A 25,383-nucleotide genomic window follows, 5' to 3' on the forward strand; every position below is an offset into this window, starting at 1 on the left:
CATGTGCTTTTCTCCAAAACCACTTTCACGGTGTTTTTTGGTTAAATTTCACTGGGATACTACAACATTTTGTCCAGATACTCTGGATGAAAACAAAACTATCTGGTGTGTTGTGGCTATCTCAATCCCACATCTTGCTACAGCCTCTGTGTTTGTTTCTGTTTTCTGGACATTCTCTATGGACTTTACGGGTTTGAATGCATTTTAGCATGTAAGTTTTTGTTTTCAAATGGCAAACGCTAATTGGTTCCTGCTGGAGTCTAATACGCCACACATTCGAGTTTTCTAGGAAGAAAGCTTCAGAAACCTGAGAAAACATGATATTTCTTTCTGTAAACATGACATTGGAAGCATTTGCCGAACAGGAAGCATGAGCTTTTCTCCAAAACCACTTTCACGGTGTTTTTTGGTTAAATTTCACTGGGATACTACAACATTTTGTCCAGATACTCTGGATGAAAACTAAACTATCTGGTGTGTAGTGGCTATCTCAATCCCAGATCTTACTACAGCTTCTCTGTTTGTGTTTTCTGGACATTCTCTATGGACTTTACGGTTTTGAATGCATTTTAGCATGTAAGTTTTTGCTTTCAGCTGGCAAACGCTAATTGGTTCCACCTGGAGTCTAATTCGCCACACATTCGAGTTTTCTAGGAAGAGAGCTTCAGACACCTGAGAAAACATGATATTTCTTTCTGTAAACATGACATTGGATGCATTTGCCGAACAGGAAGCATGAGCTTTTCTCCAAAACCACTTTCACGGTGATTTTTGGTTAAGTTTCACCCAAAATCCACAACATTTGGTCCAGATACTCTGGATGAAAACAAAACTATCTGGTGTGTTGTGGCTATCTCAATCCCACATCTTGCTACAGCCTCTGTGTTTGTTTGTGTTTTCTGGACATTCTCTATGGACTTTACGGGTTTGAATGCATTTTAGCATGTAAGTTTTTGTTTTCAGCTGGCAAACGTTAATTGGTTCCACCTGGAGTCTAATACGCCACACATTCGAGTTTTCTAGGAAGAAAGCTTCAGAAACCTGAGAAAACATGATATTTCTTTCTGTAAACATGACATTGGATGCATTTGCCGAACAGGTATCATGAGCTTTTCTCCAAAACCACTTTCACGGTGATTTTTGGTTAAGTTTCACCTGAAATCCACAACAATTTGTCCAGATACTCTGGATGAAAACAAAACTATCTGGTGTGTTTTGGCTATCTCAATCCCACATCTTGCTACAGCCTCTGTGTTTGTTTGTGTTTTCTGGACATTCTCTATGGACTTTACGGTTTTGAATGCATTTTAGCATGTAAGTTTTTGTTTTCAGCTGGCAAACGCTAATTGGTTCCACCTGGAGTCTAATACGCCACACATTCGAGTTTTCTAGGAAGAAAGCTTCAGAAACCTGAGAAAACATGATATTTCTTTCTGTAAACATGACATTGGATGCATTTGCCGAACAGGAAGCATGAGCTTTTCTCCAAAACCACTTTCACGGTGATTTTTGGTTAAGTTTCACCCGAAATCCACAACATTTTGTCCAGATACTCTGGATGAAAACAAAACTATCTGGTGTGTTGTGGCTATCTCAATCCCACATCTTGCTACAGCCTCTGTGTTTGTTTGTGTTTTCTGGACATTCTCTATGGACTTTATGGTTTTGAATGCATTTTAGCATGTAAGTTTTTGTTTTCTGCTGGCAAACGCTAATTGGTTCCACCTGGAGTCTAATACGCCACACATTCGAGTTTTCTAGGAAGAAAGCTTCAGAAACCTGAGAAAACATGATATTTGTATTTGTAAACATGACATTGGATGCATTTGCCGAACAGGAAGCATGAGCTTTTCTCCAAAACCACTTTCACGGTGATTTTTGGTTAAGTTTCACCCGAAATCCACAATTTGTCCAGATACTCTGGATGAAAACAAAACTATCTGGTGTGTTGTGGCTATCTCAATCCCACATCTTGCTACAACCTCTGTGTTTGTTTGTGTTTTCTGGACATTCTCTATGGACTTTACGGTTTTGAATGCATTTTAGCATGTAAGTTTTTGTTTTCAGATGGCAAACGCTAATTGGTTCCACCTGGAGTCTAATACGCCACACATTCGAGTTTTCTAGGAAGAAAGCTTCAGAAACCTGAGAAAACATGATATTTCCTTCTGTAAACATGACATTGGATGCATTTGCAGAACATGAAGATTGTGCTTTTCTCCAAAACCACTTTCACGGTGATTTTTGGTTAAGTTTCACCCGAAATCCACAACATTTTGTCCAGATACTCTGGATGAAAACAAAACTATCTGGTGTGTTGTGGCTATCTCAATCCCACATCTTGCTACAGCCTCTGTGTTTGTGTTTTCTGGACATTCTCTATGGACTTTACAGTTTTGAATGCATTTTAGCATGTAAGTTTTTGTTTTCAGCTGGCAAACGCTAATTGGTTCCACCTGGAGTCTAATTCGCCACACATTCGAGTTTTCAAGGAAGAAAGCTTCAGAAACCTGAGAAAACATGATATTTCTTTCTGTAAACATGACATTGGAAGCATTTGCCGAACAGGAAGCATGTGCTTTTCTCCAAAACCGCTTTCACGGTGTTTTTTGGTTAAATTTCACCGGGATACTACAACATTTTGTCCAGATACTCTGGATGAAAACTAAACTATCTGGTGTGTAGTGGCTATCTCAATCCCAGATCTTACTACAGCTTCTCTGTTTGTGTTTTCTGGACATTCTCTATGGACTTTACGGGTTTGAATGCATTGTAGCATGTAAGTTTTTGTTTTCAGCTGGCAAACGCTAATTGGTTCCACCTGGAGTCTAATTCGCCACACATTCGAGTTTTCTAGGAAGAAAGCTTCAGAAACCTGAGAAAACATGATATTTCTTTCTGTAAACATGACATTGGATGCATTTGCCGAACAGGAAGCATGAGCTTTTCTCCAAAACCAATTTCACGGTGCTTTTTGGTTAAGTTTCACCCGAAATCCACAACATTTTGTCCAGATACTCTGGATGAAAACAAAACTATCTGGTGTGTTGTGGCTATCTCAATCCCACATCTTGCTACAGCCTCTGTGTTTGTTTGTGTTTTCTGGACATTCTCTATGGACTTTACGGTTTTGAATGCATTTTAGCATGTAAGTTTTTGTTTTCAGCTGGCAAACGCTAATTGGTTGCACCTGGAGTCTAATACGCCACACATTCGAGTTTTCTAGGAAGAAAGCTTCAGAAACCTGAGAAAACATGATATTTCTTTCTGTAAACATGACATTGGAAGCATTTGCCGAACAGGAAGCATGAGCTTTTCTCCAAAACCACTTTCACGGTGTTTTTTGGTTAAATTTCACTGGGATACTACAACATTTTGTCCAGATACTCTGGATGAAAACTAAACTATCTGGTGTGTTTTGGCTATCTCAATCCCAGATCTTACTACAGCTTCTCTGTTTTTGTTTTCTGGACATTCTCTATGGACTTTACGGGTTTGAATGCATTTTAGCATGTAAGTTTTTGTTTTCAAATGGCAAACGCTAATTGGTTCCACCTAGAGTCTAATTCGCCACACATTCGAGTTTTCTAGGAAGAAAGCTTCAGAAACCTGAGAAAACATGATATTTCTTTCTGTGAACATGACATTGGAAGCATTTGCCGAACAGGAGGCATGTGCTTTTCTCCAAAACCACTTTCACGGTGATTTTTGGTTAAGTTTCACCCGAAATCCACAACATTTTGTCCAGATACTCTGGATGAAAACAAAACTCTCTGGTGTGTTGTGGCTATCTCAATCCCACATCTTGCTACAGCCTCTGTGTTTGTTTGTGTTTTCTGGACATTCTCTATGGACTTTACGGTTTTGAATGCATTTTAGCATGTAAGTTTTTGTTTTCCGCTGGCAAACGCTAATTGGTTCCACCTGGAGTCTAATACGCCACACATTCGAGTTTTCTAGGAAGAAAGCTTCAGAAACCTGAGAAAACATGATATTTCTTTCTGTAAACATGACATTGGATGCATTTGCTGAAAAGGAAGCATGTGCTTTTCTCCAAAACCACTTTCACAGTGTTTTTTGGTTAAATTTCACCGGGATACTACAACATTTTGTACAGATACTCTGGATGAAAACAAAACTATCTGGTGTGCAGTGGCTATCTCAATCCCAGATCTTACTACAGCTTCTCTGTTTGTGTTTTCTGGACATTCTCTATGGACTTTACGGTTTTGAATGCATTTTAGCATGTAAGTTTTTGCTTTCAGCTGGCAAACGCTAATTGGTTCCACCTGGAGTCTAATTCGCCACACATTCGAGTTTTCTAGGAAGAAAGCTTCAGAAACCTGAGAAAACATGATATTTCTTTCTGTAAACATGACATTGGATGCATTTGCCGAACAGGAAGCATGAGCTTTTATCCAAAACCACTTTGACGGTTATTTTTGGTTAAGTTTCACCCAAAATCCACAACATTTGGTCCAGATACTCTGGATGAAAACAAAACTATCTGGTGTGATGTGGCTATCTCAATCCCACATCTTTCTACAGCCTCTGTGTTTGTTTGTGTTTTCTGGACATTCTCTATGGACTTTACGGGTTTGAATGCATTTTAGCATGTAAGTTTTTGTTTTCAGCTGGCAAACGTTAATTGGTTCCACCTGGAGTCTAATACGCCACACATTCGAGTTTTCTAGGAAGAAAGCTTCAGAAACCTGAGAAAACATGATATTTCTTTCTGTAAACATGACATTGGATGCATTTGCCGAACAGGTATCATGAGCTTTTCTCCAAAACCACTTTCACGGTGATTTTTGGTTAAGTTTCACCTGAAATCCACAACAATTTGTCCAGATACTCTGGATGAAAACAAAACTATCTGGTGTGTTTTGGCTATCTCAATCCCACATCTTGCTACAGCCTCTGTGTTTGTTTGTGTTTTCTGGACATTCTCTATGGACTTTACGGTTTTGAATGCATTGTAGCATGTAAGTTTTTGTTTTCAGATGGCAAACGCTAATTGGTTCCACCTGGAGTCTAATACGCCACACATTCGAGTTTTCTAGGAAGAAAGCTTCAGAAACCTGAGAAAACATGATATTTCTTTCTGTAAACATGACATTGGATGCATTTGCCGAACAGGAAGCATGAGCTTTTCTCCAAAACCACTTTCACGGTGATTTTTGGTTAAGTTTCACCCGAAATCCACAACATTTTGTCCAGATACTCTGGATGAAAACAAAACTATCTGGTGTGTTGTGGCTATCTCAATCCCACATCTTGCTACAGCCTCTGTGTTTGTTTGTGTTTTCTGGACATTCTCTATGGACTTTATGGTTTTGAATGCATTTTAGCATGTAAGTTTTTGTTTTCTGCTGGCAAACGCTAATTGGTTCCACCTGGAGTCTAATACGCCACACATTCGAGTTTTCTAGGAAGAAAGCTTCAGAAACCTGAGAAAACATGATATTTGTATTTGTAAACATGACATTGGATGCATTTGCCGAACAGGAAGCATGAGCTTTTCTCCAAAACCACTTTCACGGTGATTTTTGGTTAAGTTTCACCCGAAATCCACAACATTTTGTCCAGATACTCTGGATGAAAACAAAACTATCTGGTGTGTTGTGGCTATCTCAATCCCACATCTTGCTACAGCCTCTGTGTTTGTTTGTGTTTTCTGGACATTCTCTATGGACTTTACGGTTTTGAATGCATTTTAGCATGTAAGTTTTTGTTTTCCGCTGGCAAACGCTAATTGGTTCCACCTGGAGTCTAATACGCCACACATTCGAGTTTTCTAGGAAGAAAGCTTCAGAAACCTGAGAAAACATGATATTTCCTTCTGTAAACATGACATTGGATGCATTTGCAGAACATGAAGATTGTGCTTTTCTCCAAAACCACTTTCACGGTGATTTTTGGTTAAGTTTCACCCGAAATCCACAACATTTTGTCCAGATACTCTGGATGAAAACAAAACTATCTGGTGTGTTGTGGCTATCTCAATCCCACATCTTGCTACAGCCTCTGTGTTTGTGATTTCTGGACATTCTCTATGGACTTTACGGTTTTGAATGCATTTTAGCATGTAAGTTTTTGTTTTCAGCTGGCAAACGCTAATTGGTTCCACCTGGAGTCTAATTCGCCACACATTCGAGTTTTCTAGGAAGAAAGCTTCAGAAACCTGAGAAAACATGATATTTCTTTCTGTAAACATGACATTGGATGCATTTACCGAACATGAAGATTGTGCTTTTCTCCAAAACCACTTTCACGGTGATTTTTGGTTAAGTTTCACCCGAAATCCACAATTTGTCCAGATACTCTGGATGAAAACAAAACTATCTGGTGTGTTGTGGCTATCTCAATCCCACATCTTGCTACAACCTCTGTGTTTGTTTGTGTTTTCTGGACATTCTCTATGGACTTTACGGTTTTGAATGCATTTTAGCATGTAAGTTTTTGTTTTCAGCTGGCAAACGCTAATTGGTTCCACCTGGAGTCTAATACGCCACACATTCGAGTTTTCTAGGAAGAAAGCTTCAGAAACCTGAGAAAACATGATATTTCCTTCTGTAAACATGACATTGGATGCATTTGCCGAACAGGAAGCATGAGCTTTTCTCCAAAACCACTTTCACGGTGAGTTTTGGTTAAGTTTCACCCGAAATCCACAACAATTTGTCCAGATACTCTGGATGAAAACAAAACTATCTGGTGTGTTGTGGCTATCTCAATCCCACATCTTGCTACAGCCTCTGTGTTTGTGTTTTCTGGACATTCTCTATGGACTCTACGGTTTTGAATGCATTTTAGCATGTAAGTTTTTGTTTTCTGCTGGCAAACGCTAATTGGTTCCACCTGGAATCTAATACGTCACACATTCGAGTTTTCTAGGAAGAAAGCTTCAGAAACCTGAGAAAACATGATATTACTTTCTGTAAACCTGACATTGGCTACATTTGCTGAAAAGGAAGCATGTGCTTTTCTCCAAAACCACTTTCACAGTGTTTTTTGGTTAAATTTCACCGGGATACTACAACATTTTGTCCAGATACTCTGGATGAAAACAAAACTATCTGGTGTGCAGTGGCTATCTCAATCCCACATCTTACTACAGCTTCTCTGTTTGTGTTTTCTGGACATTCTCTATGGACTTTACGGTTTTGAATGCATTTTAGCATGTAAGTTTTTGCTTTCAGCTGGCAAACGCTAATTGGTTCCACCTGGAGTCTAATTCGCCACACATTCGAGTTTTCTAGGAAGAAAGCTTCAGAAACCTGAGAAAACATGATATTTCTTTCTGTAAACATGACATTGGATGCATTTGCCGAACAGGAAGCATGAGCTTTTCTCCAAAACCACTTTCACGGTGATTTTTGGTTAAGTTTCACCCGAAATCCACAACATTTTGTCCAGATACTCTGGATGAAAACAAAACTATCTGGTGTGTTGTGGCTATCTCAATCCCACATCTTGCTACAACCTCTGTGTTTGTTTGTGTTTTCTGGACATTCTCTATGGACTTTACGGTTTTGAATGCATTTTAGCATGTAAGTTTTTGTTTTCAGCTGGCAAACGTTAATTGGTTCCACCTGGAGTCTAATTCGCCACACATTCGAGTTTTCTAGGAAGAAAGCTTCAGAAAACTGAGAAAACATGATATTTCTTTCTGTAAACATGACATTGGCTGCATTTGCCGAACAGGAAGCATGAGCTTTTCTCCAAAACCACTTTCACGGTGCTTTTTGGTTAAGTTTCACCCGAAATCCACAACAATTTGTCCAGATACTCTGGATGAAAACAAAACTATCTGGTGTGTTTTGGCTATCTCAATCCCACATCTTGCTACAGCCTCTGTGTTTGTTTGTGTTTTCTGGACATTCTCTATGGACTTTACGGTTTTGAATGCATTTTAGCATGTAAGTTTTTGTTTTCAGCTGGCAAACGCTAATTGGTTCCACCTGGAGTCTAATACGCCACACATTCGAGTTTTCTAGGAAGAAAGCTTCAGAAACCTGAGAAAACATGATATTTCCTTCTGTAAACATGACATTGGATGCATTTGCCGAACAGGAAGCATGAGCTTTTCTCCAAAACCACTTTCACGGTGCTTTTTGGTTAAGTTTCACCCGAAATCCACAACAATTTGTCCAGATACTCTGGATGAAAACAAAACTATCTGGTGTGTTGTGGCTATCTCAATCCCACATCTTGCTACAGCCTCTGTGTTTGTTTGTTTTTTCTGGACATTCTCTATGGACTTTACGGTTTTGAATGCATTTTAGCATGTAAGTTTTTGTTTTCTGCTGGCAAACGCTAATTGGTTCCACCTGGAGTCTAATACGCCACACATTCGAGTTTTCTAGCAAGAAAGCTTCGGAAACCTGAGAAAACATGATATTTTATTTGTAAACATGACATTGGATGCATTTGCCGAACAGGAAGCATGAGCTTTTCTCCAAAACCACTTTCACGGTGAGTTTTGGTTAAGTTTCACCCAAAATCCACAATTTGTCCAGATACTCTGGATGAAAACAAAACTATCTGGTGTGTTGTGGCTATCTCAATCCCACATCTTGCTACAGCCTCTGTGTTTGTTTGTGTTTTCTGGACATTCTCTATGGACTTTACAGTTTTGAATGCATTTTAGCATGTAAGTTTTTGTTTTCAGCTGGCAAACGCTAATTGGTTCCACCTGGAGTCTAATTCGCCACACATTCGAGTTTTCTAGGAAGAAAGCTTCAGAAACCTGAGAAAACATGATATTTCTTTCTGTAAACATGACATTGGAAGCATTTGCCGAACAGGAAGCATGTGCTTTTCTCCAAAACCACTTTCACGGTGTTTTTAGGTTAAATTTCACCGGGATACTACAACATTTTGTCCAGATACTCTGGATGAAAACAAAACTATCTGGTGTGTAGTGGCTATCTGAATCCCAGATCTTACTACAGCTTCTCTGTTTGTGTTTTCTGGACATTCTCTATGGACTTTACGGGTTTGAATGCATTTTAGCATGTAAGTTTTTGTTTTCAGCTGGCAAACGCTAATTGGTTCCACCTGGAGTCTAATTCGCCACACATTCGAGTTTTCTAGGAAGAAAGCTTCAGAAACCTGAGAAAACATGATATTTGTATTTGTAAACATGACATTGGATGCATTTGCCGAACAGGAAGCATGAGCTTTTCTCCAAAACCACTTTCACGGTGATTTTTGGTTAAGTTTCACCTGAAATCCACAACAATTTGTCCAGATACTCTGGATGAAAACAAAACTATCTGGTGTGTTGTGGCTATCTCAATCCCACATCTTGCTACAGGCTCTGTGTTTGTTTGTGTTTTCTGGACATTCTCTATGGACTTTACGGGTTTGAATGCATTTTAGCATGTAAGTTTTTGTTTTCAGCTGGCAAACGCTAATTGGTTCCACCTGGAGTCTAATTCGCCACACATTCGAGTTTTCTAGGAAGAAAGCTTCAGAAACCTGAGAAAACATGATATTTCCTTCTGTAAACATGACATTGGCTGCATTTGCAGAACAGGAAGATTGTGCTTTTCTCCAAAACCACTTTCACGGTGATTTTTGGTGAAATTTCACCGGGATTCTACAACATTTTGTCCAGATACTCTGGATGAAAACAAAACTATCTGGTGTGTAGTGGCTATCTCAATCCCAGATCTTACTACAGCTTCTCTGTTTGTGTTTTCTGGACATTCTCTATGGACTTTACGGTTTTGAATGCATTTTAGCAGGACCCTTTTTGTTTTCTGCTGGCAAACGCTAATTGGTTCCACCTGGAGTCTAATACGCCACACATTCGAGTTTTCTAGGAAGAAAGCTTCAGAAACCTGAGAAAACATGATATTTGTATTTGTAAACATGACATTGGATGCATTTGCCGAACAGGAAGCATGAGCTTTTCTCCAAAACCACTTTCACGGTGATTTTTGGTTAAGTTTCACCCGAAATCCACAACATTTTGTCCAGATACTCTGGATGAAAACAAAACTATCTGGTGTGTTGTGGCTATCTCAATCCCACATCTTGCTACAGCCTCTGTGTTTGTTTGTGTTTTCTGGACATTCTCTATGGACTTTACGGTTTTGAATGCATTTTAGCATGTAAGTTTTTGTTTTCAGATGGCAAACGCTAATTGGTTCCACCTGGAGTCTAATACGCCACACATTCGAGTTTTCTAGGAAGAAAGCTTCAGAAACCTGAGAAAACATGATATTTCCTTCTGTAAACATGACATTGGATGCATTTGCAGAACATGAAGATTGTGCTTTTCTCCAAAACCACTTTCACGGTGATTTTTGGTTAAGTTTCACCCGAAATCCACAACATTTTGTCCAGATACTCTGGATGAAAACAAAACTATCTGGTGTGTTGTGGCTATCTCAATCCCACATCTTGCTACAACCTCTGTGTTTGTTTGTGTTTTCTGGACATTCTCTATGGACTTTACGGTTTTGAATGCATTTTAGCATGTAAGTTTTTGTTTTCAGCTGGCAAACGCTAATTGGTTCCACCTGGAGTCTAATACGCCACACATTCGAGTTTTCTAGGAAGAAAGCTTCAGAAACCTGAGAAAACATGATATTTCCTTCTGTAAACATGACATTGGATGCATTTGCCGAACAGGAAGCATGAGCTTTTCTCCAAAACCACTTTCACGGTGAGTTTTGGTTAAGTTTCACCCGAAATCCACAACAATTTGTCCAGATACTCTGGATGAAAACAAAACTATCTGGTGTGTTGTGGCTATCTCAATCCCACATCTTGCTACAGCCTCTGTGTTTGTGTTTTCTGGACATTCTCTATGGACTCTACGGTTTTGAATGCATTTTAGCATGTAAGTTTTTGTTTTCTGCTGGCAAACGCTAATTGGTTCCACCTGGAATCTAATACGTCACACATTCGAGTTTTCTAGGAAGAAAGCTTCAGAAACCTGAGAAAACATGATATTACTTTCTGTAAACCTGACATTGGCTACATTTGCTGAAAAGGAAGCATGTGCTTTTCTCCAAAACCACTTTCACAGTGTTTTTTGGTTAAATTTCACCGGGATACTACAACATTTTGTCCAGATACTCTGGATGAAAACAAAACTATCTGGTGTGCAGTGGCTATCTCAATCCCACATCTTACTACAGCTTCTCTGTTTGTGTTTTCTGGACATTCTCTATGGACTTTACGGTTTTGAATGCATTTTAGCATGTAAGTTTTTGCTTTCAGCTGGCAAACGCTAATTGGTTCCACCTGGAGTCTAATTCGCCACACATTCGAGTTTTCTAGGAAGAAAGCTTCAGAAACCTGAGAAAACATGATATTTCTTTCTGTAAACATGACATTGGATGCATTTGCCGAACAGGAAGCATGAGCTTTTCTCCAAAACCACTTTCACGGTGATTTTTGGTTAAGTTTCACCCGAAATCCACAACATTTTGTCCAGATACTCTGGATGAAAACAAAACTATCTGGTGTGTTGTGGCTATCTCAATCCCAGATCTTGCTACAACCTCTGTGTTTGTTTGTGTTTTCTGGACATTCTCTATGGACTTTACGGTTTTGAATGCATTTTAGCATGTAAGTTTTTGTTTTCAGCTGGCAAACGTTAATTGGTTCCACCTGGAGTCTAATTCGCCACACATTCGAGTTTTCTAGGAAGAAAGCTTCAGAAACCTGAGAAAACATGATATTTCTTTCTGTAAACATGACATTGGCTGCATTTGCCGAACAGGAAGCATGAGCTTTTCTCCAAAACCACTTTCACGGTGCTTTTTGGTTAAGTTTCACCCGAAATCCACAACAATTTGTCCAGATACTCTGGATGAAAACAAAACTATCTGGTGTGTTTTGGCTATCTCAATCCCACATCTTGCTACAGCCTCTGTGTTTGTTTGTGTTTTCTGGACATTCTCTATGGACTTTACGGTTTTGAATGCATTTTAGCATGTAAGTTTTTGTTTTCAGCTGGCAAACGCTAATTGGTTCCACCTGGAGTCTAATTCGCCACACATTCGAGTTTTCTAGGAAGAAAGCTTCAGAAACCTGAGAAAACATGATATTTCCTTCTGTAAACATGACATTGGATGCATTTGCCGAACAGGAAGCATGAGCTTTTCTCCAAAACCACTTTCACGGTGATTTTTGGTTAAGTTTCACCCGAAATCCACAACAATTTGTCCAGATACTCTGGATGAAAACAAAACTATCTGGTGTGTTGTGGCTATCTCAATCCCACATCTTGCTACAGCCTCTGTGTTTGTTTGTTTTTTCTGGACATTCTCTATGGACTTTACGGTTTTGAATGCATTTTAGCATGTAAGTTTTTGTTTTCTGCTGGCAAACGCTAATTGGTTCCACCTGGAGTCTAATACGCCACACATTCGAGTTTTCTAGCAAGAAAGCTTCGGAAACCTGAGAAAACATGATATTTTATTTGTAAACATGACATTGGATGCATTTGCCGAACAGGAAGCATGAGCTTTTCTCCAAAACCACTTTCACGGTGAGTTTTGGTTAAGTTTCACCCAAAATCCACAATTTGTCCAGATACTCTGGATGAAAACAAAACTATCTGGTGTGTTGTGGCTATCTCAATCCCACATCTTGCTACAGCCTCTGTGTTTGTTTGTGTTTTCTGGACATTCTCTATGGACTTTACAGTTTTGAATGCATTTTAGCATGTAAGTTTTTGTTTTCAGCTGGCAAACGCTAATTGGTTCCACCTGGAGTCTAATTCGCCACACATTCGAGTTTTCTAGGAAGAAAGCTTCAGAAACCTGAGAAAACATGATATTTCTTTCTGTAAACATGACATTGGAAGCATTTGCCGAACAGGAAGCATGTGCTTTTCTCCAAAACCACTTTCACGGTGTTTTTAGGTTAAATTTCACCGGGATACTACAACATTTTGTCCAGATACTCTGGATGAAAACAAAACTATCTGGTGTGTAGTGGCTATCTGAATCCCAGATCTTACTACAGCTTCTCTGTTTGTGTTTTCTGGACATTCTCTATGGACTTTACGGGTTTGAATGCATTTTAGCATGTAAGTTTTTGTTTTCAGCTGGCAAACGCTAATTGGTTCCACCTGGAGTCTAATTCGCCACACATTCGAGTTTTCTAGGAAGAAAGCTTCAGAAACCTGAGAAAACATGATATTTGTATTTGTAAACATGACATTGGATGCATTTGCCGAACAGGAAGCATGAGCTTTTCTCCAAAACCACTTTCACGGTGATTTTTGGTTAAGTTTCACCTGAAATCCACAACAATTTGTCCAGATACTCTGGATGAAAACAAAACTATCTGGTGTGTTGTGGCTATCTCAATCCCACATCTTGCTACAGGCTCTGTGTTTGTTTGTGTTTTCTGGACATTCTCTATGGACTTTACGGTTTTGAATGCATTTTAGCATGTAAGTTTTTGTTTTCAGCTGGCAAACGCTAATTGGTTCCACCTGGAGTCTAATTCGCCACACATTCGAGTTTTCTAGGAAGAAAGCTTCAGAAACCTGAGAAAACATGATATTTCCTTCTGTAAACATGACATTGGCTGCATTTGCAGAACAGGAAGATTGTGCTTTTCTCCAAAACCACTTTCACGGTGATTTTTGGTGAAATTTCACCGGGATTCTACAACATTTTGTCCAGATACTCTGGATGAAAACAAAACTATCTGGTGTGTAGTGGCTATCTCAATCCCAGATCTTACTACAGCTTCTCTGTTTGTGTTTTCTGGACATTCTCTATGGACTTTACGGTTTTGAATGCATTTTAGCAGGACCCTTTTTGTTTTCTGCTGGCAAACGCTAATTGGTTCCACCTGGAGTCTAATACGCCACACATTCGAGTTTTCTAGGAAGAAAGCTTCAGAAACCTGAGAAAACATGATATTTGTATTTGTAAACATGACATTGGATGCATTTGCCGAACAGGAAGCATGAGCTTTTCTCCAAAACCACTTTCACGGTGATTTTTGGTTAAGTTTCACCCGAAATCCACAACATTTTGTCCAGATACTCTGGATGAAAACAAAACTATCTGGTGTGTTGTGGCTATCTCAATCCCACATCTTGCTACAGCCTCTGTGTTTGTTTGTGTTTTCTGGACATTCTCTATGGACTTTACGGTTTTGAATGCATTTTAGCATGTAAGTTTTTGTTTTCAGATGGCAAACGCTAATTGGTTCCACCTGGAGTCTAATACGCCACACATTCGAGTTTTCTAGGAAGAAAGCTTCAGAAACCTGAGAAAACATGATATTTCCTTCTGTAAACATGACATTGGATGCATTTGCAGAACATGAAGATTGTGCTTTTCTCCAAAACCACTTTCACGGTGATTTTTGGTTAAGTTTCACCCGAAATCCACAACATTTTGTCCAGATACTCTGGATGAAAACAAAACTATCTGGTGTGTTGTGGCTATCTCAATCCCACATCTTGCTACAACCTCTGTGTTTGTTTGTGTTTTCTGGACATTCTCTATGGACTTTACGGTTTTGAATGCATTTTAGCATGTAAGTTTTTGTTTTCAGCTGGCAAACGCTAATTGGTTCCACCTGGAGTCTAATACGCCACACATTCGAGTTTTCTAGGAAGAAAGCTTCAGAAACCTGAGAAAACATGATATTTCCTTCTGTAAACATGACATTGGATGCATTTGCCGAACAGGAAGCATGAGCTTTTCTCCAAAACCACTTTCACGGTGATTTTTGGTTAAATTTCACCCGAAATCCACAACATTTTGTCCAGATACTCTGGATGAAAGCAAAACTATCTGGTGTGTTGTGGCTATCTCAATCCCACATCTTGCTACAGCCTCTGTGTTTGTGTTTTCTGGACATTCTCTATGGACTTTACGGTTTTGAATGCATTTTAGCAGGACCCTTTTTGTTTTCTGCTGGCAAACGCTAATTTGTTCCACCTGGAATCTAATACGTCACACATTCGAGTTTTCTAGGAAGAAAGCTTCAGAAACCTGAGAAAACATGATATTTCTTTCTGTAAACCTGACATTGGCTACATTTGCTGAAAAGGAAGCATGTGCTTTTCTCCAAAACCACTTTCACAGTGTTTTTTGGTTAAATTTCACCGGGATACTACAACATTTTGTCCAGATACTCTGGATGAAAACAAAACTATCTGGTGTGCAGTGGCTATCTCAATCCCAGATCTTACTACAGCTTCTCTGTTTGTGTTTTCTGGACATTCTCTATGGACTTTACGGTTTTGAATGCATTTTAGCATGTAAGTTTTTGCTTTCAGCTGGCAAACGCTAATTGGTTCCACCTGGAGTCTAATTCGCCACACATTCGAGTTTTCTAGGAAGAAAGCTTCAGAAACCTGAGAAAACATGATATTTCTTTCTGTAAACATGACATTGGATGCATTTGCCGAACAGGAAGCATGAGCTTTTCTCCAAAACCACTTTCACGGTGATTTTTGGTTAAGTTTCACCCAAAATCCACAACAATTGTTCCAGATACTCTGGATGAAAACAAAACTATCTGGTGTGTTGTGGCTATCTCAATCCCACATCTTGCTACAGCCTCTGTGTTTGTTTGTGTTTTCTGGACATTCTCTATGGACTTTACGGTTTTGAATGCATTTTAGCATGTAAGTTTTTGTTTTCTGCTGGCAAACGCTAATTGGTTCCACCTGGAGTCTAATACGCCACACATTCGAGTTTTCTAGCAAGAAAGCTTCGGAAACCTGAGAAAACATGATATTTGTATTTGTAAACATGACATTGGATGCATTTGCCGAACAGGAAGCATGAGCTTTTCTCCAAAACCACTTTCACGGTGAGTTTTGGTTAAGTTTCACCCAAAATCCACAATTTGTCCAGATACTCTGGATGAAAACAAAACTATCTGGTGTGTTGTGGCTATCTCAATCCCACATCTTGCTACAACCTCTGTGTTTGTTTGTGTTTTCTGGACATTCTCTATGGACTTTACAGTTTTGAATGCATTTTAGCATGTAAGTTTTTGTTTTCAGCTGGCAAACGCTAATTGGTTCCACCTGGAGTCTAATTCGCCACACATTCGAGTTTTCTAGGAAGAAAGCTTCAGAAACCTGAGAAAACATGATATTTCTTTCTGTAAACATGACATTGGATGCATTTGCCGAACAGGAAGCATGTGCTTTTCTCCAAAACCACTTTCACGGTGTTTTTAGGTTAAATTTCACCGGGATACTACAACATTTTGTCCAGATACTCTGGATGAAAACAAAACTATCTGGTGTGTAGTGGCTATCTGAATCCCAGATCTTACTACAGCTTCTCTGTTTGTGTTTTCTGGACATTCTCTATGGACTTTACGGGTTTGAATGCATTTTAGCATGTAAGTTTTTGTTTTCAGCTGGAAAACGCTAATTGGTTCCACCTGGAGTCTAATATGCCACACATTAGAGTTTTCTAGGAAGAAAGCTTCAGAAACCTGAGAAAACATGATTTTTCTTTCTGTAAACATGACATTGGATGCATTTGCAGAACATGAAGATTGTGCTTTTCTCCAAAACCACTTTCACGGTGATTTTTGGTTAAGTTTCACCCGAAATCCACAACATTTTGTCCAGATACTCTGGATGAAAACAAAACTATCTGGTGTGTTGTGGCTATCTCAATCCCACATCTTGCTACAACCTCTGTGTTTGTTTGTGTTTTCTGGACATTCTCTATGGACTTTACGGTTTTGAATGCATTTTAGCATGTAAGTTTTTGTTTTCAGCTGGCAAACGCTAATTGGTTCCACCTGGAGTCTAATACGCCACACATTCGAGTTTTCTAGGAAGAAAGCTTCAGAAACCTGAGAAAACATGATATTTCTTTCTGTAAACATGACATTGGAAGCATTTGCCGAACAGGAAGCATGAGCTTTTCTCCAAAACCACTTTCACGGTGATTTTTGGTGAAATTTCACCGGGATTCTACAACATTTTGTCCAGATACTCTGGATGAAAACAAAACTATCTGGTGTGTAGTGGCTATCTCAATCCCAGATCTTACTACAGCTTCTCTGTTTGTGTTTTCTGGACATTCTCTATGGACTTTACGGTTTTGAATGCATTTTAGCATGTAAGTTTTTGTTTTCAGCTGGCAAACGCTAATTGGTTCCACCTGGAGTCTAATACGCCACACATTCGAGTTTTCTAGGAAGAAAGCTTCAGAAACCTGAGAAAACATGATATTTGTATTTGTAAACATGACATTGGATGCATTTGCCGAACAGGAAGCATGAGCTTTTCTCCAAAACCACTTTCACGGTGGTTTTTGGTTAAGTTTCACCCGAAATCCACAACAATTTGTCCAGATAATCTGGATGAAAACAAAACTATCTGGTGTGTTGTGGCTATCTCAATCCCACATCTTGCTACAGCCTCTGTGTTTGTTTGTGTTTTCTGGACATTCTCTATGGACTTTACGGTTTTGAATGCATTTTAGCATGTAAGTTTTTGTTTTCTGCTGACAAAAGCTAATTGGTTCCACCTGGAGTCTAATACGCCACACATTCGAGTTTTCTAGGAAGAAAGCTTCGGAAACCTGAGAAAACATGATATTTGTATTTGTAAACATGACATTGGATGCATTTGCCGAACAGGAAGCATGAGCTTTTCTCCAAAACCACTTTCACGGTGAGTTTTGGTTAAGTTTCACCCAAAATCCACAATTTGTCCAGATACTCTGGATGAAAACAAAACTATCTGGTGTATTGTGGCTATCTCAATCCCACATCTTGCTACAACCTCTGTGTTTGTTTGTGTTTTCTGGACATTCTCTATGGACTTTACAGTTTTGAATGCATTTTAGCATGTAAGTTTTTGTTTTCAGCTGGCAAACGCTAATTGGTTCCACCTGGAGTCTAATTCGCCACACATTCGAGTTTTCTAGGAAGAAAGCTTCAGAAACCTGAGAAAACATGATATTTCTTTCTGTAAACATGACATTGAAAGCATTTGCCGAACAGGAAGCATGTGCTTTTCTCCAAAACCACTTTCACGGTGTTTTTAGGTTAAATTTCACCGGGATACTACAACATTTTGTCCAGATACTCTGGATGAAAACAAAACTATCTGGTGTGTAGTGGCTATCTGAATCCCAGATCTTACTACAGCTTCTCTGTTTGTGTTTTCTGGACATTCTCTATGGACTTTACGGTTTTGAATGCATTTTAGCATGTAAGTTTTTGTTTTCAGATGGCAAACGCTAATTGGTTCCACCTGGAGTCTAATACGCCACACATTCGAGTTTTCTAGGAAGAAAGCTTCAGAAACCTGAGAAAACATGATATTTCCTTCTGTAAACATGACATTGGATGCATTTGCCGAACAGGAAGCATGTGCTTTTCTCCAAAACCACTTTCACGGTGATTTTTGGTTAAGTTTCACCCGAAATCCACAACATTTTGTCCAGATACTCTGGATGAAAACAAAACTATCTGGTGTGTTGTGGCTATCTCAATCCCACATCTTGCTACAACCTCTGTGTTTGTTTGTGTTTTCTGGACATTCTCTATGGACTTTACGGTTTTGAATGCATTTTAGCATGTAAGTTTTTGTTTTCCGCTGGCAAACGCTAATTGGTTCCACCTGGAGTCTAATACGCCACACATTCGAGTTTTCTAGGAAGAAAGCTTCAGAAACCTGAGAAAACATGATATTTCTTTCTATAAACATGACATTGGAAGCATTTGCCGAACAGGAAGCATGAGCTTTTCTCCAAAATAACTTTCACGGTGATTTTTGGTGAAATTTCACCGGGATTCTACAACATTTTGTCCAGATACTCTGGATGAAAACAAAACTATCTGGTGTGTAGTGGCTATCTCAATCCCAGATCTTACTACAGCTTCTCTGTTTGTGTTTTCTGGACATTCTCTATGGACTTTACGGGTTTGAATGCATTGTAGCATGTAAGTTTTTGTTTTCAGCTGGCAAACGCTAATTGGTTCCACCTGGAGTCTAATATGCCACACATTCGAGTTTTCTAGGAAGAAAGCTTCAGAAACCTGAGAAAACATGATATTTCTTTCTGTAAACATGACATTGGAAGCATTTGCCGAACAGGAAGCATGAGCTTTTCTCCAAAACCACTTTCACGGTGATTTTTGGTTAAGTTTCACCCGAAATCCACAACAATTTGTCCAGATACTCTGGATGAAAACAAAACTATCTGGTGTGTTGTGGCTATCTCAATCCCACATCTTGCTACAGGCTCTGTGTTTGTTTGTGTTTTCTGGACATTCTCTATGGACTTTACGGTTTTGAATGCATTTTAGCATGTAAGTTTTTGTTTTCAGCTGGCAAACGCTAATTGGTTCCACCTGGAGTCTAATTCGCCACACATTCGAGTTTTCTAGGAAGAAAGCTTCAGAAACCTGAGAAAACATGATATTTCCTTCTGTAAACATGACATTGGCTGCATTTGCAGAACAGGAAGATTGTGCTTTTCTCCAAAACCACTTTCACGGTGATTTTTGGTTAAGTTTCACCCGAAATCCACAACATTTTGTCCAGATACTCTGAATGAAAACAAAACTATCTGGTGTGTTGTGGCTATCTCAATCCCACATCTTGCTACAACCTCTGTGTTTGTTTGTGTTTTCTGGACATTTTCTATGGACTTTACGGTTTTGAATACATTTTAGCATGTAAGTTTTTGTTTTCAGCTGGCAAACGCTAATTGGTTCCACCTGGAGTCTAATTCGCCACACATTCGAGTTTTCTAGGAAGAAAGCTTCAGAAACCTGAGAAAACATGATATTTCTTTCTGTAAACATGACATTGGAAGCATTTTCCGAACAGGAAGCATGAGCTTTTCTCCAAAACCACTTTCACGGTGATTTTTGGTTAAGTTTCACCCGAAATCCACAACATTTTGTCCAGATACTCTGGATGAAAACAAAACTATCTGGTGTGTTGTGGCTATCTCAATCCCACATCTTGCTACAGCCTCTGTGTTTGTTTGTGTTTTCTGGACATTCTCTATGGACTTTACGGGTTTGAATGCATTTTAGCATGTAAGTTTTTGTTTTCAGCTGGCAAACGCTAATTGGTTCCACCTGGAATCTAATACGTCACACATTCGAGTTTTCTAGGAAGAAAGCTTCAGAAACCTGAGAAAACATGATATTTCTTTCTGTAAACCTGACATTGGCTACATTTGCCGAAAAGGAAGCATGTGCTTTTCTCCAAAACCACTTTCACGGTGTTTTTTGGTTAAATTTCACCGGGATACTACAACATTTTGTCCAGATACTCTGGATGAAAACAAAACTATCTGGTGTGCAGTGGCTATCTCAATCCCAGATCTTACTACAGCTTCTCTGTTTGTGTTTTCTGGACATTCTCTATGGACTTTACGGTTTTGAATGCATTTTAGCATGTAAGTTTTTGCTTTCAGCTGGCAAACGCTAATTGGTTCCACCTGGAGTCTAATACGCCACACATTCGAGTTTTCTAGGAAGAAAGCTTCAGAAACCTGAGAAAACATGATATTTCTTTCTGTAAACATGACATTGGATGCATTTGCCGAACAGGAAGCATGAGCTTTTCTCCAAAACCACTTTCACGGTGATTTTTGGTTAAGTTTCACCCGAAATCCACAACATTTTGTCCAGACACTCTAGATGAAAACAAAACTATCTGGTGTGTTGTGGCTATCTCAATCCCACATCTTGCTACAGCCTCTGTGTTTGTTTGTGTTTTCTGGACATTCTCTATGGACTTTACGGGTTTGAATGCATTTTAGCATGTAAGTTTTTGTTTTCAGCTGGCAAACGTTAATTGGTTCCACCTGGACTCCAATACGCCACACATTCGAGTTTTCTAGGAAGAAAGCTTCAGAAACCTGAGAAAACATGATATTTCTTTCTGTAAACATGACATTGGATGCATTTGCCGAACAGGTAGCATGAGCTTTTCTCCAAAACCACTTTCACGGTGATTTTTGGTTAAGTTTCACCTGAAATCCACAACAATTTGTCAAGATACTCTGGATGAAAACAAAACTATCTGGTGTGTTGTGGCTATCTCAATCCCACATCTTGCTACAGCCTCTGTGTTTGTTTGTGTTTTCTGGACATTCTCTATGGACTTTACGGTATTGAATGCATTGTAGCATGTAAGTTTTTGTTTTCAGATGGCAAACGCTAATTAGTTCCACCTGGAGTCTAATACGCCACACATTCGAGTTTTCTAGGAAGAAAGCTTCAGAAACCTGAGAAAACATGATATTTCTTTCTGTAAACATGACATTGGATGCATTTGCCGAACAGGAAGCATGAGCTTTTCTCCAAAACCACTTTCACGGTGATTTTTGGTTAAGTTTCACCCGAAATCCACAACATTTTGTCCAGATACTCTGGATGAAAACAAAACTATCTGGTGTGTTGTGGCTATCTCAATCCCAGATCTTGCTACAACCTCTGTGTTTGTTTGTGTTTTCTGGACATTCTCTATGGACTTTACGGGTTTGAATGCATTTTAGCATGTAAGATTTTGTTTTCAGCTGGCAAACGCTAATTGGTTCCACCTGGAGTCTAATTCGCCACACATTCGAGTTTTCTAGGAAGAAAGCTTCAGAAACCTGAGAAAACATGATATTTCTTTCTGTAAACATGACATTGGCTGCATTTGCCGAACAGGAAGCATGAGCTTTTCTCCAAAACCACTTTCACGGTGCTTTTTGGTTAAGTTTCACCCGAAATCCACAACAATTTGTCCAGATACTCTGGATGAAAACAAAACTATCTGGTGTGTTTTGGCTATCTCAATCCCACATCTTGCTACAGCCTCTGTGTTTGTTTGTGTTTTCTGGACATTCTCTATGGACTTTACGGGTTTGAATGCATTTTAGCATGTAAGTTTTTGTTTTCAGCTGGCAAACGTTAATTGGTTCCACCTGGAGTCTAATACGCCACACATTCGAGTTTTCTAGGAAGAAAGCTTCAGAAACCTGAGAAAACATGATATTTCTTTCTGTAAACATGACATTGGATGCATTTGCCGAACAGGAAGCATGAGCTTTTCTCCAAAACCACTTTCACGGTGCTTTTTGGTTAAGTTTCACCCGAAATCCACAACAATTTGTCCAGATACTCTGGATGAAAACAAAACTCTCTGGTGTGTTGTGGCTATCTCAATCCCACATCTTGCTACAGCCTCTGTGTTTGTTTGTGTTTTCTGGACATTCTCTATGGACTTTACGGTTTTGAATGCATTTTAGCATGTAAGTTTTTGTTTTCAGCTGGCAAACGCTAATTGGTTCCACCTGGAGTCTAATTCGCCACACATTCGAGTTTTCTAGGAAGAAAGCTTCAGAAACCTGAGAAAACATGATATTTCCTTCTGTAAACATGACATTGCCTGCATTTGCAGAACAGGAAGATTGTGCTTTTCTCCAAAACCACTTTCACAGTGATTTTTGGTTAAGTTTCACCCAAAATCCACAATTTGTCCAGATACTCTGGATGAAAACAAAACTATCTGGTGTGTTGTGGCTATCTCAATCCCACATCTTGCTACAGCCTCTGTGTTTGTTTGTGTTTTCTGGACATTCTCTATGGACTTTACGGTTTTGAATGCATTTTAGCATGTAAGTTTTTGTTTTCAGCTGGCAAACGCTAATTGGTTCCACCTGGAGTCTAATTCGCCACACATTCGAGTTTTCTAGGAAGAAAGCTTCAGAAACCTGAGAAAACATGATATTTCCTTCTGTAAACATGACATTGGCTGCATTTGCAGAACAGGAAGATTGTGCTTTTCTCCAAAACCACTTTCACGGTGATTTTTGGTTAAGTTTCACCCAAAATCCACAATTTGTCCAGATACTCTGGATGAAAACAAAACTATCTGGTGTGTTGTGGCTATCTCAATCCCACATCTTGCTACAGCCTCTGTGTTTGTTTGTGTTTTCTGGACATTCTCTATGGACTTTACACTTTTGAATGCATTTTAGCATGTAAGTTTTTGTTTTCAGCTGGCAAACGCTAATTGGTTCCACCTGGAGTCTAATTCGCCACACATTCGAGTTTTCTAGGAAGAAAGCTTCAGAAACCTGAGAAAACATGATATTTCCTTCTGTAAACATGACATTGGCTGCATTTGCCGAACAGGAAGCATGAGCTTTTCTCCAAAACCACTTTCACGGTGATTTTTGGTTAAGTTTCACCCGAAATCCACAACATTTTGTCCAGATACTCTGGATGAAAACAAAACTATCTGGTGTGTTGTGGCTATCTCAATCCCACATCTTGCTACAGCCTCTGTATTTGTTTGTGTTTTCTGGACATTCTCTATGGACTTTACGGTTTTGAATGCATTTTAGCAGGACCCTTTTTGTTTTCTGCTGGCAAACGCTAATTGGTTCCACCTGGAGTCTTATACGCCACACATTCGAGTTTTCTAGGAAGAAAGCTTCAGAAACCTGAGAAAACATGATATTTCCTTCTGTAAACATGACATTGGAAGCATTTGCCGAACAGAAAGCATGTGCTTTTCTCCAAAACCACTTTCACGGTGATTTTTGGTTAAGTTTCACCCGAAATCCACAACAATTTGTCCAGATACTCTGGATGAAAACAAAACTATCTGGTGTGTTGTGGCTATCTCAATCCCACATCTTGCTACAGCCTCTGTGTTTGTTTGTGTTTTCTGGACATTCTCTATGGACTTTACGGTTTTGAATGCATTTTAGCATGTAAGTTTTTGTTTTCTGCTGGCAAACGCTAATTGGTTCCACCTGGAGTCTAATACGCCACACATTCGAGTTTTCTAAGAAGAAAGCTTCAGAAACCTGAGAAAACATGATATTTCTTTCTGTAAACATGACATTGGAAGCATTTGCCGAACAGAAAGCATGTGATTTTCGCCAAAACCACTTTCACGGTGATTTTTGGTTAAATTTCACCGGGATACTACAACATTTTGTCCAGATACTCTGGATGAAAACAAAACTATCTGGTGTGTTGTGGCTATCTCAATCGCAGATCTTACTACAGCTTCTGTGTTTGTTTGTGTTTTCTGGACATTCTCTATGGACTTTACGGTTTTGAATGCATTTTAGCATGTAAGTTTTTGTTTTCATCTGGCAAACGCTAATTGGTTCCACCTGGAGTCTAATTCGCCACACATTCGAGTTTTCTAGGAAGAAAGCTTCAGAAACCTGAGAAAACATGATATTTCCTTCTGTAAACATGACATTGGATGCATTTGCCGAACAGGAAGCATGAGCTTTTCTCCAAAACCACTTTCACGGTGATTTTTGGTTAAGTTTCACCCGAAATCCACAACAATTTGTCCAGATACTCTGGATGAAAACAAAACTATCTGGTGTGTTGTGGCTATCTCAATTCCACATCTTGCTACAGCCTCTGTGTTTGTTTGTGTTTTCTGGACATTCTCTATGGACTTTACGGTTTTGAATGCATTTTAGCATGTAAGTTTTTGTTTTCAGCTGGCAAACGCTAATTGGTTCCACCTGGAGTCTAATTCGCCACACATTCGAGTTTTCTAGGAAGAAAGCTTCAGAAACCTGAGAAAACATGATAGTTCCTTCTGTAAACATGACATTGCCTGCATTTGCAGAACAGGAAGATTGTGCTTTTCTCCAAAACCACTTTCACGGTGATTTTTGTTAAGTTTCACCAGAAATCCACAACAATTTGTCCAGATACTCTGGATGAAAACAAAACTATCTGGTGTGTTGTGGCTATCTCAATCCCACATCTTGCTACAGCCTCTGTGTTTGTTTGTGTTTTCTGGACATTCTCTATGGACTTTACGGTTTTGAATGCATTTTAGCATGTAAGTTTTTGTTTTCAGCTGGCAAACGCTAATTGGTTCCACCTGGAGTCTAATTCGCCACACATTCGAGTTTTCTAGGAAGAAAGCTTCAGAAACCTGAGAAAACATGATATTTCCTTCTGTAAACATGACATTGGCTGCATTTGCAGAACAGGAAGATTGTGCTTTTCTCCAAAACCACTTTCACGGTGATTTTTGGTTAAGTTTCCCCCAAAATCCACAATTTGTCCAGATACTCTGGATGAAAACAAAACTATCTGGTGTGTTGTGGCTATCTCAATCCCACATCTTGCTACAGCCTCTGTGTTTGTTTGTGTTTTCTGGACATTCTCTATGGACTTTACGGGTTTGAATGCATTTTAGCATGTAAGTTTTTGTTTTCAGCTGGCAAACGCTAATTGGTTCCACCTGGAGTCTAATTCGCCACACATTCGAGTTTTCTAGGAAGAAAGCTTCAGAAACCTGAGAAAACATGATATTTCCTTCTGTAAACATGACATTGGCTGCATTTGCCGAACAGGAAGCATGAGCTTTTCTCCAAAACCACTTTCACGGTGATT

Source organism: Oryctolagus cuniculus, chromosome 20 (assembly GCF_051225735.1).
Source record: "Oryctolagus cuniculus isolate XC-2025 breed Fujian yellow rabbit chromosome 20, ASM5122573v1, whole genome shotgun sequence".
Lineage (NCBI taxonomy): Eukaryota > Metazoa > Chordata > Mammalia > Lagomorpha > Leporidae > Oryctolagus > Oryctolagus cuniculus.